At 38.2% G+C, this 5000-nt stretch overlaps 2 protein-coding genes across 2 annotated transcripts in view; one reads left to right on the forward strand and one right to left on the reverse strand.

Moving 5' to 3' along the window:
• LOC122251788 (uncharacterized) overlaps positions 1-5000 on the reverse strand; it is a 289428-nt gene that overhangs the window by 170611 nt on the left and 113817 nt on the right. The window lies entirely within an intron of this gene.
• hdly (hadley) overlaps positions 747-5000 on the forward strand; it is a 28858-nt gene continuing 24604 nt past the window's right edge. Inside the window, exon 1 of the mRNA XM_043011134.2 lies at positions 747-1131. The gene's annotated coding sequence lies outside the window, so the exon portion shown is untranslated. The remainder of the gene's footprint in view (positions 1132-5000) is intronic.

The raw sequence follows: 5000 nt of genomic DNA on the forward strand, positions 1-5000 counted from the left end.
TCATCACATCAAAATATTGTCATTTTGGGGCTATTTTCGTTGGTAGTCTGAAGTGACACATTCTATTTTGAAATTGTTGTTGTTGGGAATGCGGGTCACGTAATCTATCGACATATTGGTTCGGAAAGGTTTGTCTAAATTGTTTAGGAAAATATTTTTAGAAAAACATACATTTTACAAACGTGAAATTCCACTGCTGAAAAAAAAATGTATAAAGAACACATATACTGGAGATATAAGCGCAACTTGGCCGCGTTTGTATACAGCCTACAGGAAAAACCAGGGACATCCCCAAAATGAGACGTCGTGATTGGCTAGCTGTCTGCGAGCTCCATGCGCGTCATCGTCAGGAAGTATTATGATTGGCGGATGGATAGAATGAATGTGACGTTATTATGACGTCAAGACCGTTCAGTGGTTGATTACTAGTTTTCGAGTGATCATCCTCCAAAATGTTACACAAAATGCCATAATGCATCGTCCGTTTTATCTCAATGAAAGAGGAGTACTGCAAAGAGATTAATCGTATTAGAATTATTATACTGCACGTTTTAATCAACATATCGCGCTCATAGAGCCAAAGTAATTACAATCTATGATCAACCGTTCTATAAATAGCCTAATCGGATAGAAATAAAGAAGCAAAAGAAATGAAATCAGCTGATTCAAACAAATGGCAAGATTCGGGAACACAGGAACACACCCTACCCCGCCTCCTTATATTTAAGCAACCCAAGTCTTATAGCATTCCTCAGTCGCTCCCAAACCCTTTGACAGTAAGGTGGTCGACAGTGATCGTATAAGAAAGAAAAAAAAGATAGATTCTCAAATAACCTTGAGAAGAACAACAGGGTGTGTCCCCCTCCCCCCATCCCACCCACCCATCTGTGACGTTGCGGCCTCCCTAGGGCCTGTTCCTTACCCACAGGACCACTGTTATATCCTCCGTCGTTGCAGGAACATCGACGGGAAGGGAGAGAGAAAGACAAAAAAAGAAAAGAAAAAAAAGACAGGATTTATTTAAGAATTTGAAGTGGTGTTTGACTGACGTGATCTCAAGAAGTGCTGGGACGAAGAAGCATTTTTGCTGAACTTCTTGCGTGTCTAGAGGATACACATTTGTTTGCAAAGGTGAGTTGTGCCAATATCTTTCCTGTTATTCATGTGCCAATCATTGTGTTTATCTATTTTTATATTTCTCTCTCTCTCTCTCTCTCTCTCTCTCTCTCTCTCTCTCTCTCTCTCTCTCTCTCTCTCTCTCTCTCTCTCTCTCTCTCTCTCCCCCTCCCCCTCTCTCTCCCCCTCTCTCTCTCTCTCTCTCTCTCTCTCTCTCTCTCTCTCTCTCTCTCTCTCTCTCTCTCTCTCTCTCTCTCTCTCTCTCTCTCTCTCTCTCTTATATATATATATATGTATGTGTGTGTGTGTGTATGCATATATATATATATATATATATATATATATATATATATATATATATATATATATATATATATATATATGTATATATATGCATATTTATATAACAATATATATATATATATTATATTATATATATATATATATATATATATATATTATGCATATATATACATATATATATATATATATATATATATATATATATATAATATATATATATATTATCAATGTATGTATCGATCTGCCTACAAATGTATGTGACTGAACTTTTTGTTATCAATATTGAGCTTGCATTATCGGTTTAGGATGTTTATTAAGTTCTCTCATTTATTCTACCTCCCCCTTTCGCACCCCCACCTCCTCCCTCAAGAAATAAAAAGATAAAGTGAAATAAATAGATAAAGGCAACGCGCATTGTTAATCCCGGAGAGGAGGTGGCCCGTAAATCACTTACTTGTTTTTTATCGAAGATTTATATTGCTGGATTTATGATCGAGTGCCGCACCGGGAGAATGCACTGAATTCTGAATAGATTGAGTTGAAAAGGAAAGATGAAAGAAAATGATAACATTTTCGTTGGCGCTTTGATGTATGTGTTGTCCCTCTCCTTTTTTTCTCTCTCTCTTTATTTCTCTCTCTCTCTTTCTGTCTCTGTCTTTCTCTCCAACCCTCTCTCTCTCTCTCTCTCTCTCTCTCTCTCTCTCTCTCTCTCTCTCTCTCTCTCTCTCTCTCTCTCTCTCTCTCTCTCTCTCTCCTCAATCCTTTTTCCCTCCCTCTCTCTCTCCCTCTCTCACACATGCACACACACACACAAACAAACACACGCAAACAAACACATGTACATTTATATATAAATGTTTATGCATTAGGTCTTGCAATTCAGGCACTGCATAACGTCAAGCGCTAAAAATAAACAATTTATTGTTGACTTTCCCCTGCGTTCTGATAACAGCTGAATAAACACGTAAATTGATGATGGAAACGACAGAGAATATGATGATAATGATTATGACGATGGAAGGATTGACTTGATGGCTAATAATGATATCATCATCATTGAGGATATCACTGCTGTTATTACATGTTGTCATTATTATGATGATGTTCATCGCCACACATCATCATACCATAAGAAATCAATAATAACTAAGAAACTAACAATGGAAAAAAAAAGAAAAACACTACAGCACAGCATAGCACAGCACGACATTGCGGTCTGTAGGATGTGTTTGAAATCGTCCCCCGCCTTGTGTTTACATCCGGTCGTAGGATAATTCCACCTCAACCGTTACTGGCTCTAATTATCCTTTTGTGCGTGGGAGCATTTATCGATTTTTTTCTCTCTCTCCCAAAGTATGATATGCATTGGTGATTATATGAGAGGAGAGGTGAGGAGAGGAAGAGGAGAAACGAAGGGAGTAGAGTGAGTGAATGTCTAAGTAAGGGAAAGAGAAGGAGAGAGAGAGAGAGAGAGAGAATGAATGAAAATGTGTGTGTGTGTGTGTGTGTGCGTGTGTGTGTGTGTGTGTGTGTGTGTGTGTGTCTGTGAGCAGTTGTGTATGTATGTGTTGACTATGCATGTGTGTCAGTTAAAACACATCAGTGATAGCATTTAATTCTTCATGTATAACTGTGGGTGAACTTGTAACCGAAAAATATTGTACATGCATACATATTTCCCCATTTACATGAAAAAGTATCGCGATTCCCCAAAAAGTAAAAATCAGATCTGCGCTTGTTGCACTCGAGGTCAGTGACACGAAACGTAAAAAAAAAAAAAAAAAAAAAAAATGTCGCTCCCCTCCCTTCACCCCCTCCCCTCTCTCCTCTTCCTCTTCAGCCCTCCTCCCTTTACCCCATTGCCTCTTTCCCTTCCTTTCCTCTTTGCCTTCCTTCTCCCTTACCCCTATCTACCCCCCCCTCTGCACACCCATCACCCCTTCCCTCCACCCACCATCCCCTTCCCCCCCCTTACCCCTCCCCCCCACACGCATTTACTCATGCATGTCTCTAGACACACCCTAACCTACCCCCTTCCCTCCCCCTTACCCCTAACCCCTACCCCACCACCCCCTCCCTCCCTTTCCCTTTCCTAATATTATTTCCCGGCTGTGTGGCACGGGAAACGCCCACTAACGCCCACAGAACTAAAAAAAAAGAAAAAAAGAAAAAAAGAAATATGAACTGCGCAAAATGGCATTGTTGGTGTTGTTATGTGCCTTGTAATGTAGCCTTGTGTTTGTATATATTTTCATAGTGGCTTTTACCATTGTATATGAAGGCTGGAGGAAATGAAAGTTTGTTGGTGGGGGGGAGGGGGGAGGGGGGAGGGAAATTTTGGAAAATGTTAATAAAGGTTTTGGTAGATTGTTTATTATGTTTGATTTGATGTTGTATGTTTATGGGAGGAATAGATTTGAATACATCATCATCATCATTATCATCACCATCATCATCGTTACATAATCATCCTTACGATCATAGACACAGACAAGAACCCCCCCCCCCCTTCTCCCCCCGCCTGATACCAGTGCCAAATTGCACGACCTGCGAACTCATGCGTTGCTTCCGGCGATGCGAATCAGGTCGTGGGGTCGTTAGTCGAAATGTGTTCATACACGGGGTTGTTGTTGAACTGGTGGCAGGAACTCGGTTGGAGGGGGTCTTGTTTCTCTCTCTCTGTCTCTCTTTTTTTTTCATTCTATCTTTCCCTCTCTCTCTCTCTCTCTTCCTATCTCTTTCTTCCTCTCTCTCTCTTTCTTTCTCTCTCTCTCTCTCTCTCTCTCTCTCTTCTCTCTCTCTCTCTCTCTCTCTCTCTCTCTCTCTCTCTTTCTTCTCTCTCTCTCTTTCTTCTCTCTCTCTCTCTTTCTCTCTCTCTCTCTCTCTCTCTCTCTCTCTCTCTCTCTCTCTCTCTCTCTCTCTCTCTCTCTCTCTCTCTCTCTCTCTCTCTCTCTCTCTCTCTCTCTCTCTCTCTCCCCCCCCCCCTCTCTGTCTTTCTCTCTATATATATTTCTCTCTCTGTCTCTCTCTCTCTCTCTTATATATATAATATATATATTATATATATATATATTATATATATATATATATATATATATATATATATGTTTGTATATATTATATATAATAATATATATATGTATATATTTGTATATATTATATAAATATACATATATATATAAGTATAAATAAATAAATATATATATATATATGTGTGTGTGTGTGTGTATGTGTGTATGTATATATGTATAGGTATATATATATATATATATATATATATATATATATATATATATATATATATATAATGTATGTGTGTCTTCTGTCTGTCTGTCTGTATGTCTGTATATCTGTATATATATGTATAAGTATATATATATATATATGTGTGTGTGTGTGTGTGTGTGTGTGTCTGCACATACACATCTTTCGTTAAATATATAATTTTTTTGTCATTTTTTCCTTTTGATTATTAATCCTCTAGTCTCTAGTCTCAACTTAGTTAATGCAGATCCAAAAGTTAATGCAGTCTTAAAAAAAATGATAAAGAAATAACATATTATTACAAAACCAATCCTCCA

Source organism: Penaeus japonicus, unplaced genomic scaffold, assembly GCF_977035675.1.
Source record: "Penaeus japonicus unplaced genomic scaffold, GWHDUDI00000001_assembly GWHDUDI00000014, whole genome shotgun sequence".
Taxonomy (NCBI): Eukaryota; Metazoa; Arthropoda; class Malacostraca; order Decapoda; family Penaeidae; genus Penaeus; species Penaeus japonicus.